The sequence below is a fragment of the Caretta caretta genome, chromosome 10 (genome assembly GCF_965140235.1).
Source record: "Caretta caretta isolate rCarCar2 chromosome 10, rCarCar1.hap1, whole genome shotgun sequence".
Classification (NCBI taxonomy): domain Eukaryota; kingdom Metazoa; phylum Chordata; order Testudines; family Cheloniidae; genus Caretta; species Caretta caretta.
In genome coordinates, this window is record NC_134215.1 from 60,490,692 (window position 1) to 60,504,795 (window position 14,104).

At 40.4% G+C, this 14,104-nt stretch overlaps 1 protein-coding gene across 9 annotated transcripts in view; it reads left to right on the forward strand.

Moving 5' to 3' along the window:
* Positions 1-14,104, forward strand: part of RAB27A (RAB27A, member RAS oncogene family) — a 72,262-nt gene that overhangs the window by 27,197 nt on the left and 30,961 nt on the right. For 7 of the 9 annotated variants that reach the window (XM_048867188.2, XM_048867187.2, XM_048867185.2 and 4 more), the window contains one exon: positions 765-891. The exons of the other annotated variants lie outside the window; for them this stretch is intronic. The gene's annotated coding sequence lies outside the window, so the exon portion shown is untranslated. The remainder of the gene's footprint in view (positions 1-764; positions 892-14,104) is intronic. 9 annotated transcript variants of the gene reach the window in all.

Consider the following 14,104-nt stretch of genomic DNA (forward strand, 5'->3'; position numbering starts at 1 on the left):
CCTGCAATAAACTCTCTGCAGGTGGATTCCTACACCCGCACAGAGGTGATTACATTGGTGCTCTGTGCAGTGCAGGGGTCTGTCGGTCCAATGCTCATTGCAGGATTGGTTAAACACTTACTAAAATTCTCTGGCATCTGGTTCTCATTCTACTGCTGTCATATGTCCTATTTAACTGAAGATTTCCCTGACTTATTTTTTTTAAAAGGAAGTTGTCTGTTTTTGTTATGGATCAGTTGTAAGGGAAGATGTGGACCCAGCATGCTTGAAGCTGATGTTGCTCATTACATTTTAGGGAGCTTTTGCTTGATGCTGGCTGATGTCCCATTTATAAACATTTTGTAAAAAAAAACAAAAACAACCGCACAATAATAGGCTAGCATCCTTTTGTAGCTTGTTTTTATTTAAAAATAAATAAAATGCACTCTCTTTTTTTAACTACACACACTCAGACTTGATCCCTGGGTTAAGCAAAGGTTTGATACATTTATACTTGGTAGAGGATGGGCTAGTTAACTGGGTTGCTAGACTTGTGAAAGGAGGAAAAGAAGTCACTTGATCAGTCAGCAAGACCACATGACAAACAGCTGAAAGTAATTAGGTGGGTTGTGATGCTTGTACAGTGCTGGTTGCTCTTGTATGTTACTATATAGGCAGCATAACCTCTGAGTGCAAATAGTGATTTTAGAGTCTTTTTTTCTAAATACACTTTTCTAAACTACATGTGTTTTTCCTCCCTCCCCCCCCTCCCCCATTGATATCAGTTGTAGATAAAAACCAACTTTTTTTGCGTGGATGTGGTGTTCAAGAGATCCAAACTGCATCAGCACTGGGAAACTTGTAATTAAAGTAGATCTGGAAAACTACAGATCTATTTCCTGTTAGCCCCAGGTATGTAAACTCCTTTTCTCTCTCAATGATTTACATACATATTTTACTGTGTTACTTTCTGGTGCTGATAAGAGTTTATCATAAATGAATCTAAATACTGTGATTTAAAAAACACAATTCTTGTACTTTGACAAGTTGATTTTAAACATTTTAATTTCATCTTTGATGTAGACTTAATCAGCAATACTAAATCCTCAAGTCCTGGAGGTGAAAGTGAAGTTAAGACTCTATAAATGCAGTATATGGTGTTATGTAGAATGTGCTGCTCTATCTTTTGTAAGTAGTTAAACAAAATGCAGCTCTTTGGTGCTGAGTAAAATGCCTTTTTGTTTTAGAATGATGTGTTTGGGGATTGTAAATGTTTGAGTCAAAAACCAACCTGACTGAAGTAAATTTAAAAGTGTTCATGGGAGCCCTAGCTAAGGTTGTCAGTGCTGCAGAGGGTTTCTCTGTAAACAGTCTTAAAAGCTTTTTAGAGGCAGGAAAGTTTATTTTACTTTTGATTCATATATGCTTTCTCTTAAAAAGTATTTCTCAGATTGCTGATATAGGATGATATTCTGCTTTACAACTGGGTCAATCATTGGATAAATAAATACGGATTAAGTATTTCTTTGGTGAACTGTGTAGAATTTTTGGCCTATAGTCTGAGACTATAATTACCTAAACTTTTATTTAAAAATACGTGACCAAAGTATTATGCAAATAATAACTACTGACTTTTATATATAAAACAAAACTGAAACAAGACTATTTTTTTAATGATCTTGTAGTATGAATTTATTTTATGGGATAAAACTATATTTTAGCTGTATATTTAATCTAAGTACAGCAGTAATATGTAAGCTTTTTATAGCTAAACTAAATTATGGATGATAAAACAATTTACAGGAAGAAATAATCTGATTTTTTGCCCTGAACCTGCATCAAGATCCACTGGGCTAAACTTCTGTATCCGTGTAAATCAATGTATATCTATGAGATTCCATGACCACAAGTGTCTGTGCTAGGGGATCCTGATACAGGATCTTTGTGTGTGAAATAGTCTATTCAGAAAGAGACTAGCCCTCCCCTCATACCATCTCTGCTGGTAGAAGGGCATGTAGTTTATATGTGAAACATCATGAGCTGCTTCTTTGTGGGTTTATTTTTAAACTGTGCGTCCGACAAAGTTGTGCCAGCTCTTGCACATAATTAACATGCAGGTGATCAAAAGGACAAGGATGGCCAATTGTATAACAAATGCAACTTGATTTTAAGAAGACAGTTCTAGGACTGCAAACATATATCTGTGCTGAAGGACCCATGTGGAATTTTGTACCTCAGCCCAAAGGATACTCCTCAGAGGATCCTGAAATGTTTTTTCAGGCCACGTTTTCCACCTCCCCAACATATCACAGATCTGGTTTGTGTGCCCCTGCTGGTGGCAGACCAGGTTGAGAGGATCCCAACATGGAGTCCCCTGTGTGCTTTAAGCTTCCCTGGGTCTCAGCAGGCTGCAGTATTGTTTCCTGCCTTGGCCTCTCTGGCATGTTTCCTGGGATCATCAGTCTCCTATATGCAGCTCCACTCAGTGTGAGCTGGTGAAAGTCTGAAGAATCCCCAAATAGATCAGCACCTAACCTTCGAGTCCTTTTGTGAGGTGACATCTGAGGAGGCAAATGCAGGACACTTTGTAGTCAGGTGACCTTCTCCCTGACAAATCAGTTTTCATGGTCCGAGCCAGTCTTTTTTTTGTCTAGAGCAATAAACAATTAAATTTTCAGTAGCTGAACACTGCAGTCAACAATCCTCTCGTGTCAGTAGCTTTGGCATTTCAAATCCAACATAAAGGAAAAAGAACATAGAGAAGATACTTAGCCTCCATGTTCAGAACGGAGTTTGCAGCTTGGTAAGACAGAGTTGATAAATTGTACAGATCACCAGATCACTACTCCCCATTATGGCCCGTGAGCACATGTTTGCATTACCATCACAGTGCTCATTGGAGCTGGGTGAAATTTTTCTTGGTGAAAAATGCAGCAACAGAGAACAGTTTCAAGAAGCAGTCATTTTTCATGAATATTGTATGCATTTTAACACATGCACGTGCACATACACAATACCCCTCTTCAAGTGTAAATGTTTTGACTACATCTTTGAAATGAAATGTTTAAATTTTTTGATTTGAAATGAGTTAAGTGAGAAATTTCCTTCCAGTTTATTAAAATAAACATGAAAATGCTCAAAATGAAAATGAACTCTTTCATTTGATCTGAAACAAATTTGTTTGGCAATTGCTTCCCTCCCCCAAATAAAAATCAATGAACTGAGAAACCCATTATCCGCATAATGCTCAACTCTGGGATAAAGAACTAACTGTAGTGACCTCTTCTAAGACTGCCATCTTCACCATACCATAAATAAACTAGAAGGAATTATTCACAGAGCAGAAGGCACCATTATCATGCTCCTTTTTTGCAGGAAAATCACAAGGCTGCTCCCAAATGCCTGGTCCTTCTTAGCTTTGAAGCCAGCAGTTTCTGTTTGTCTGGTTTTGAAAAGACCTCAGTCTGATTAAGCTTCAGAGCAGAGTATCTATTGTAAATGTAAGTGTCTAAAAAATTAGGATCATAAATGTTTTGACTTGGATGAACCATCTATCTGGCATTGGGCTTATTTCCCTTTCCTTCAGTCCCTTTCTTAATCAGTTTATTACAGTTACAAGGCTGAGCCCCAAACCTCATTAAGCAGATACATGAACAGCTTCTTTCTTTGTTGGGATTAGTATGCTGTTTTCTTCTAAAGAACTATCTTGTTCAAAACAGTATTAGGTAAAATAGCCTGGAACAAAACTCCCTGTAAATGCCATTTCCCAGAGTCAGACTCATTGTAATCCTTTTCCTGCTCTGCTAGATAGACTTGCTGTTATGATTTCAGATGCCTATTGTCCTTTTAAAAGTAATATTTCTGAATAATTTTAAAGTGTGTGTGTTAAATATCCTGTTGGGAAATCAGTAACTCATTCTAGTTATTTTTTAAACTATTTAAAAAAAATCTTTAATCAGACTAACTCATTTGGGGATTTGGTTATCATTCTAGCTAATTTTTTCCCACTTTCTGTTACGACTTCAAGATGGTATTGGTGAACTTGCCCATTTTCCTACATATATTCTGTTTTCATCATTCTCTGTCTGAGTTACTCAGAGCACTTTAACTCACTTGTATCACAGTTCTGCTAAAAATAAATAACTAAACCACAGGAAAATTATTCAGGATGAGATTAATGGTGTCATTAGGAAGGGAATCAAATAAACTGTAAACAATTCAGTGATCCAGTTTTCTAATCCATTAAAATGGACAACCAACAAAAGTTAAGCAAGTTTCCTCCAATTAAAAAAACTAAAATAAACTCTGGTTTAGCATTTGGTGGAAAAGCAGTCTTGGAAGAAATCCTAGAAGAATCAAGGAAAGGAGTTCAAGTCAAAAAGGAAACAGAAGTGTCTTAAGGGAAAAAAAAGCTAATTCTGCAGAAAGAAACTTTGGGTCGAATTGGTGTAACACCATGTAGCAGAGTGCTGGCTCCCCGGCGTGGCGCCTCCTACTAGTCAGTCTGGGAATTAGCTCATCCAGCTCAGGAGCACCCTCCTCTGTCCAGTTTCTTGCCCTCAGTTACCTGCCCTATTGTCTCCACCACCTCTGGCCCCTTGTCCCTCCTGGACCCCAGTTTCCCTTACCTTGGGGCACTGCCCCACAGCAGTGCCCCCACACTCTGGGTCTCTCCTCCCAGGGGAACCCCTATACCCACCTTGCCTCAGTGGCTACTGCCAGTCGTCATCTAGCCCCTTCTCTCAGGGGCAAACTGCAGTCTGAAATGGCCACTCATCACTGGCAATGGTTGGAATTGCTGCCTTTCTAGCCCCAGCTGCTTCCCTGCAGCTCTAGTACCTCCCCTGGCCTTTAGCAAGGCCTCAGCCTGGGGACTCTCAAGTCCAGAGTTCCTCAGCTCTGCCTGCCTTGCTCTGTCTCAGGTATCCTATTTTAGAACGCAAATTCCATTTCATGGGTTTTAATACCTTTTTTTATAGTCATAATTTTTGTGGTAACTGTTAAGTTCAGATCACTGTGTTCATTTTGATGGTTAGTTTGCATGGGATCTTCTGATTCTTATTAATGTGTGTTAGACTTTGCTGATCTTGATTGTACAGCAGTGATTGGTCTGAATTTCTCTTGAGTTGAACATTGCCGTTGGGATACTCTAATATATCTTTATGCAGTGAATCTACATTAGTTACATTAGTTTGATCACTCACTGAGTAATTAGTACACTTGCTCTGGAAAGTGGTAGGGTGCACATGTGCACCCCCCAGACCCTTGAACTAATACACAGGACTTGTGTGTTTATAAGACAGTAGAGCACCTTTCTTGGAGGCAATGTAGATAGGTTCTAAATAAAAGATATTAATGGGAAATTCCTCTTTGGGGAGGGGCAGGAAGTCCGTCTGGCATGTAATGGTCTGAAAGTAGCAAAAGAAAAATGTCATGTAATGCCTCCATGGCCATGCAGTTTCTTCAAAATAAAGAAAGAACTCTTTATGAAAAGTAACCATCATATGACAGACAAAGCTCTGTCAGCTTACAGCTAAGAAGATGTGTGTTAACTATGGAACTAACATACCCCAAGCCTCAAAGACAATTGGTAGTGGGGAAAACCATAAGCAATATACTAGAGATTGCTTTTCCTTAATTTTTCTTTTGAGCACCACATTTCTCATCCTGCTCCCTTGAATAATTCCAGCCTGAAGCTTGGCGAGCGGGGCAGGGAGGAAATATCATCACCATCATGTGCCTTTTACACCTCTGACGTTTAGGGCAGTGATGAAGCTTCTCCACTCCTGTCTGTTTCTGGCAAGTCTTCCAATAGTTTCCCAGCTGTACCCTAGGTTTTTCAGCTCGGCTTTCACAACTCTTTGCCATGTTGTTTTCGGATGGCCTCGTTTTCGCTTGCCTTCAGGTGTCCATCTTATTGCTACTCTGGTGATGGAATCAGTTTCCATCAGAAGCACATGCCCGATCTATTTCCAACGCCTCCTGGAAATGATGGTCCTCTTGGCTGCACTGTGTCAATAGATGTTGGTTTGAGATTGTTCTGGGCCAAAAGATACGGAGGACTTTTCTGAGGCAGGTTGTATGGAATGAAGCAGTTAGGACATATCCTACTTTCTTATTTCCCCAGCATTCTGCACTATAAAGTAGTGTTGAAAGTACGTGCTCTGATAAATCTTGAGTTTGGTTTTGGAGTTGTATTTTGATAATTTCTAGACTGTAGTTAAGCTCCTGAAGGTGTTCCTGGCTTTACTGATTTTGTTCTGGATATCCTGGCTGATAGTGCTGCCCAACTATGTGAATGTTTCTACGTTGGTGAGAACATAATCCTCTATCCATACTGGTGATGGTGCGGCAATATTAAAGGTCATGATATCTATCTTATTGCAGTTGATTTTCAGTCCAATTTGCTGACTGAATGCATTAAGTTGAGTTGTTTGTTCTTGTTTATGGTGTTTGGGTATGTGATAGGAGAACATCATCATCTGCAAAGTCCAGGTATTCAAGGGATAAGAAGAGTGTCCATTTAATGCCTCTTGGCATGTCTTCTGTTGTACGCTGCATTACCCAGTTGATGGCAATGTTGAAGAGGATTGCAGACATGACCCACCCCTGACATACTCCTGTTTTGACTTCAAAACTGAGCTCATTGTGATCAACACTGCACGTGAAGTTGAAATGGACGCTTTTGATGACGTTGATTATATGGAAAGAAAGTCCATATGCCCGCAGAATGCGCCATAGGCTGATTCCGTGAATGCTGTCAAAAGCCTTCTCAAAGTCTGTGAAATTTATGTAGAGTTGCCGTTGCCATTCTAATCACTGTTCTATTATGTTTCGTAGAATGAAGATCTGGTGTGTGCATCCATGCCCTTTCCGAAAACCAGCTTGCTCTTTTCTGAGAATGCTTATCAACTGCCTCTGATATTCTCTGGCCTATGATCTTACACAATACTTTGCTTGGTACAGATAAAACTCTGATACCATGCCAGTTATTACAATCACTGAGAGTTCCTTTCTTTGATATCTTCACTATAGCCCCATTGATCCACTCACCTGGCACTTTTTCCCTTTCCCAGATTTACATAAATTAGAGGGGCCAGGATCGATGCTGCTAATTTAGGGTTTACCTTGAACAATTCTGCATTCAAGTTATCCTTGCCAGGAGCTTTCCCATTTTTTAAGGATTTAATGGCTTGAATAATGTCTTCCTTAGTTGGGGTGTCTGTGTTGATATCAAGATGATCTTCTGCCTTCTGGATGTTTGCTTCCTTTTTAGGTGGCTCCCTGTTCAGCGATTCTTTGAAATGCTCTGTCCAGCACATTTCTTGTTCTTTTTTGGTTGTTAGTAGGTGGCCTTGTTTGTTCCTGACAAGAGTGTTTGGTGGTGTGTGCCGTTTACCATTGATAAGCCACGTCATTTTGTAGATGGCTCCTTGTTCACGACGAGCAGCTGTATCCTCTGCTTGTGTTGCCAGATTATCAATATAATGCCGTTTGTCCACTCTCACAAGGCGTTAGACATCCTGGTGTGCCTTGCTATACTGCTTGTGGTATTTGTCCTTTAGCTTCTGGGATTTTGTGTCTAAAACTTTTTTCTTCAGGGCTCATCTGATTTCTAAGGCGTTCCATGTGCTGGGTGTAATTCACTCCTTCCTTCTCTTCCACCTGTAGCCTACCTAGAGAGGCTTCACTGCTCTGTTTATAAATTGCTGTTACTTTGTCCCACTTCTTGCTGATCTCTTCATCCGCATTCCCCTCCTCTTCATCAAGGTCTGTAAGTGCTTGAAACCTATTTTTTTTAACTGCAGAATGAAGGCGTTCTGTATTTCAAAGGACTTCAGCTTGTCAATATTATAACATCTATGTCCCTTATTTGGTGGACCCACACTTCTCAGTTTTAGCTTCCTGGAGACTGTCACAAGGTGGTGGTCACTGCCAACATCTGCACCCCTTCTCAATTTCACATCTGTCAGTGAGTGTCACCATTTGCCTTTGATCATAATGTGGTCAATCTGGCTCTTCTCTGCCATTTGGAGAACACCATGTCAACTTGCGAATTTCACGATGTTCAGATAGGTTTCCGCCAATGACTAGGTCATTCATATTACAGAAATCAACAAGCCTTTCTCCGTTTTCATTCATGGTGCCACACCCATGTCTTCCTATTGTTCTGTCATTGGTTGTGTTGTCCTTACCGACCTTGGCATTCGGGTCTCCCATGATAGTTAGGTCATGGCGTGGTACTCTCTCTCTAACTCCGCCTGTAGTGTAAGGTAGAATTTGTCCTTTACTTCTTCATCACTGTCATTTGTTGAAGCATAGCACTGAATCAGGGTGATATTATTCTGTTTCCCTTTCGGTCTGGCTCTCATAACTCTGCTGCTGCTTGATTTCCATTCAAGCAGGGAATGCTCCACTACCTTCTTCAAAAGGGTGGCAACATCATCATGGTGTTGTCCAGAAAACAGCAAAGTTTTTCCTGAGGCGGCTGTTAATCTTCCTGATCCCGTCCATCTGCTCTCGCTGACAACCAGGATGTGCAACCTATTGCGTCTCATCTCTGCTGTGACCTGAGCTAGCTTCCCTGTTTCGTACGTTCCAAAACCCAAGTTTGATTTTTGTCTTGGTGTTGAGCACTTCAGTCTTCGTGCCTGTGGCTTCCTTTCAATTTTCACCACTGGCAGTCTTATGGGTCATTGACTCCTGAAGGCCATCACACCCAATAATGGTTAATTTCTATCACTATTTCCGTAACATATTTTGTTTTTTACAGGACAGAGTTGTTAGCCCTGTGCCTAACCCCCAACCAGGGTGTCTGTTTTGTCTGGCCCCTCCCCCACAGACCAATCCGGCCTGGTTGAACCTACCAGGAGCAAAAAGCCCCCGCCGATACAGACTCTGGGGATCGTTAGAGGACGCAAGCTGTTCAGCCACAGCAAAGCACGGACACCAGAGGGCAGCAGGGAGGAAGTATATTCAAGACAAATACTAGATAAATTCCTAATTTGCAAATTGGATAATGGAATAATCTAATAAGAGAAATTGCTGAGGCTACCTCGCTAGGTAGATTTAACAGAGAATATAATATTGAAATATGGAGTACAGGAACTGCTGTTCCAGTATGATCAGTCCCTTTCGTTGAAGTATAGATCACATCAGAATGTAGGATCCTGCCCAGAGAGTGGTAAAATGGAAAGAACAATGAAAAGAGGTAGGTGTGAATGGGCAACTTACACAGAATAGTTCAGCCTGCCTAACCAATGCCTCCATTAATGTCCTATCAGTATCTTTTTCATGGCTCTGGAAAACTGACTATACTGGAATAGCAATTCAAATAATCTTTTTGCTAGGGGATAACCTGAAAGTTTTGACAGCGTTCGCTCCTTTAATAAAGAGCGTAGCCAATGATAATTCACAGTGTGTCTCTGGAGTCATACAAACTGATTTTTAAATTCTTGCACAGAAGCACGCGGACGTTCTAGTTGTGCTCCCTTTAAAAGGAGTGGAAACATATTCCTCCAGTAACAGACTGTGCTCCAAGAATGCATATGCCCCGATGTGACATCTGTTAGGATCTCTGCTTTTCTGTCACAAGCTGATAAGCCATTGAACAAAACAAATTACTGCCCACAACCTACAGACTGGCTCTTGTCCAGGGTGAAATGGTATGTCCTATTCCATAACAGATGTGTTAAAAGTTCCCAGAAAAATGCTTCTGAATTACAAATAACACTTAAACCTGGAAACATCAGGAATTCTAATTAAGTTCCAGATATATAGTACTAGCAAGAACCTGCCCAGCTGTGGCTGAAAATACATCTCCAAGGTACTGGCTGTCACAGTCCCTGCCTGCGTAAGATGGGTGAACCAATTTCCAAACACTAAGTACACACCTTTCAAGTGACAGACCCCTGCCTTCACTTCTTTTTGGGGTGGGCCCCACAGTCCATCTGCTCTTGACTGTGTCTCTGAGTTGCATGCCGCACCTCCCTCCCAGTTGCTAACCATGATACCTAAAAGGTCCAGTGGGAACCTGTGGATAGTAATACTTCACAAGGACAGAGAAACAGAATATTCAGAATAACATATGGCTTATTTGCCAAAAGGTTCCTAGCACTCAGAAAAATGGATTTAAAACAGAGACTTAAATGCATACTGTCTTATGTATATGTGGCATTCCCCTCAAACCCCTCAGAAGAAGTACTGTGCTTTCATTCTTTTGGGGACCAAGTTACAGCCTGTTTGCGGCACACTCTGATTCTCAGTTGGTCTGGGTGTCAGACTATGGCCACTCTTTATGTTCTTCAGTCTAGCCCAGTATCCTGTCTTCCAACAGTGCCCAATGCCAGGTGCTTCAGAGGGAATGAACAGAACAGTTAATCACCAAGTGATCCATCCCGTGTCATCCATTCCCAGCTTCTGGCAAACAGAGGTTAGGGATACTTCAGAGCATGGTTTTGCATCCCTGTCCATCCTGGCTAATGACCATTGATGGACCTATCGGCTATGAACTTTTCTAGTACTTTTTTGAACGCTGTGATAATCTTGGCCTTCACAACATCCTCTGGCAAAGAGTTCCACAGGTTGACAGTGCATTGTGTGAAGAAATACTTCCTGTTTGTTTGGTTTTTAAATCTGCTGCCTATTAATTTGGTGACCCCTAATTCTTGTGTTATGAGAAGGCGTAAATAACACTTCCTTATTTACTTTCTCTACACCAGTCATGATTTTATAGACCTCTATCATATCCCCCCTTAGTCATCTCTTTTGCAACCTGTAAAGTCCAAATCTTATTAATCTCTCCTCATATTGAAGCTGTTCCATGCCCCTAATAATTTTTGTTGCCCATCTCTGTACCTTTTCCAATTACAGTATATCTCTTTTGAGATGGGGTGACCGGATCTACCTGCAGTATTCAAGATGTGGGTGTACCATGGCTTTATATGGAGGCAATATGATATTTTCTGTTTTCTTATCAATCCTTTCCTTAACGATTCCCAACATTCTTTTAGCTTTTTTGACTGCCACTACACATTGAGTGGCTGTTTTTAGAAAGCTATCCACGATTTCAAGATCTTTCTTGAGTGGTAACAGCTAACTTAGACCCTATCATTTTATATGTATAGTTGGGATTATGTTTTCCAATGTGCATTGAATTTCATCTGCCATTCTGTTGCCCAGTCACCCAGTTTTGTGAGATCCCTTTGTAACTCTTCACAGTCTACTTTAGACTTAACTGTCTTGAGTAATTTTGTATCATCTGCAAATTTTGCCACCTCACTGTTTACCCCTTTTTTTTCAGATAATTTACAAATATGTTGAACAGTACTGGTCCCAGTACAGACCATTGGAGGACACCACTATTTACCTCTCTCCATTATGAAAACTGACCATTTATTCCTACCCTTTGTTTCCTATATTTTAACCAGTTACTGTTCCAGGAGGGGACCTTCCCTCTTATCCCATGACAGCTTACTTTGCTTAAGAGGGTTTGGTGAGGGACCTTGTCAAAGGCTTTCTGAAAATCTAAAGTATCACTATATCCACTGGATCACACTTGTCCATATGCTTGTTGACCCCCCTCAAAGAATTGGTAGAGGCATGATTTCCCTTTACAAAAAACATTGACTCTTCCCCAACAAACTGTGTTCATCTCAGTGTCTGATAATTCAGTTCTTTGCTATAATTTCAACCAATTTGCCTGCTACTGAAGTTAGGCTTACTGTCTTGTAATTGCCGGGATCGCCTCTTGAGCATTTTTAAAAAATTGGCGTCCCATTAGCTGTCCTCCAGTCATTTGGCACACAGACTGATTTATACGATAGGTTACATACCACAATTAGTAGTTCTGCAATTTCACATTTGAGTTCATTCACAACTCTTGCGTGAATACCATTTGGTCCTGGTGACTTATTGCTGTTTAATTTATCAATTTATTCCAAAACCTCCTCTAATGACACTTCATTCTGTGACAGTTTCTCAGATTTGTCACCTAAAAAGAATGAATCAGGTTTGGGAATCTCCCTCATATGCTCAGCCATGAAGAGGAGTTCAAAGAATTCATTTAGTTTCTCGGCAATGGCCTTATCTTTCTTAAGTGCTCCTTTAGTGCTTCCTTGAATGCTTCTTTCATCCTTTCACTCCCTGAGCAGTCTCTTTCAACTCACTCAAACTCCTTTCCTTGGCCTGGGGTCCTGTAATGCTTTAATATCCTCCTTTGATCCTAGGCTTAGCACTGGCAAGAGCAAACCACTCTAACATGAATGGGGGGGGTGTTCCCCATAATCAGCTTCCCCATTATTCCCTCAAAGACTCATCTGTGTGATTGTTTTTGTCTCTTTTGCCTGGTCTCTCTAACAACCCCTTTTGATTTAACTCCATAGCAAGTAACACATTATAAGCAAACCTAAGAAGGCATGCGCAGTAGTCCTAAAAATAATACAAAGATATTTTCCAATTTGTCACAATGGCCATTGATTGCATGCTCAATTAAGTCAATAAACTGGGTGTTGTGTTAATAATCTTTTGCTCTGAGATTTATCAAACACAGGATACTTTTACCTGCTGACAAAACTGGCTCAACTCAACTCATACCCCCAAAGGCTTAGGAGGACTCCCAATTAGCTGGTTTTGTTTTTTTATTTGTTTGTGTATCAGATGAAACTGACATAGAATAAACAAAACTAGAACGGATAAAGCAAAATCAGATATGAAAATGCAGTGTGAAAAACCTTACATTAAAACATCTCTTGTACCAAAAATAAGAGAGCTGGTGGGGGGCATTTCAATATCAAGTAGAAGCAGCTCCATGCTAGCAAATAACAGCAGCTAACAAGAAGAAAGAGTGTTTTGGGTTTTTTTTGTATATTCCAACCTAAAAACCACCCTCCAACCACTAAGGAACAGATTCTTATGCTGCTGAAAAGATAGGCAACTCCATCAAAAATGTAAGGAAAATAATCTGATCAAATTCTGAAAAATGCCCCCATCCTCCCCAACTCTTTTGCATGTTAGCCCTTTGTTCTGGTCACAGTTATGTCAGATACATCAGACAGTTTTATGTTGTAGTCACATTCTGTATTATAATTCATGGTATCTGTGTGGACTAAATAAATTATATGGAGAACTTGCTGGAGTGACCTGCTAGGTATCTAAGAGACTGATGCCTAATCTGCCCCTTGGACACCTGATATACTAATGGCCATAGTCACTGTTGTCATTGGCTCTGCCAGATCTCTTCTAATACAGCATGTACATTGTATCCCTGCTGAGCTTGGCTATGTGACTGTTTTGAGCCAGATTATCTGTATTCCATATAAATCAGTCTCCCAAAAATCAGAGTACAAGACAGCTGAGAGCTTTCCTATCCAAAGGAAGAAAGGATTTTTTTTGTTTGTTTTTTAAACAGGAACTGTGGAATAAGTTTAGTTACTCTTTAGAAGCGGTCAGAGTGCAACTCTTAGAACTTGTCAAAATTCTGTCTAAATTGTTTGACAAAAATTGAGTTTTTAACTGAACAGTTTTTGTGTGGTGAAGTGTTTTCTATGAAAAATTAAATTTTTGAAATACAAAATATGTAATGCCCAAGAACCAAAATGTGTTCAGTTTTTCAGCTGAAAACAAATTTCCCATGATGCACTATGCCCACACAACTGCCATAGTGCATCACCTCCCCCTGTCGAGAGAGGAGCCTGCAGCGCATCAAGGGATATGCAGTCAGCCTGGCCTAGTGAGAATGGAGAGCATGAGAAACCTGAACAGCTTCTCCCATGAAGCATCCTAGGGGCATTTCGGATCTAACTATTTGGGATTTGGCTGAGATGAAATATTGAAAGTTGAGAGAACTTTTGTAGGGGAAAAACATTTCCCAACCAGCTTTAGTGACTGGATTATGTCCAAAATGGATGATCATGGCTATATTGTGTAAGTAAAGGGTCAGAAGATGTCTAGTACTCTCCTACTCAACAGACTAGCCATTTTAAAGTACTTGGTAGGGGTTTCTAAATGTTCCAACAAACTTGCTTGATTTCTTAAAAAGAAGTTCCCAGTAGCCACAGAAGTAAACTCAAGCAGATGATCCCAAGGCTGTTTACAGATAGCACACTCCAAGGAGATTAAACAAATA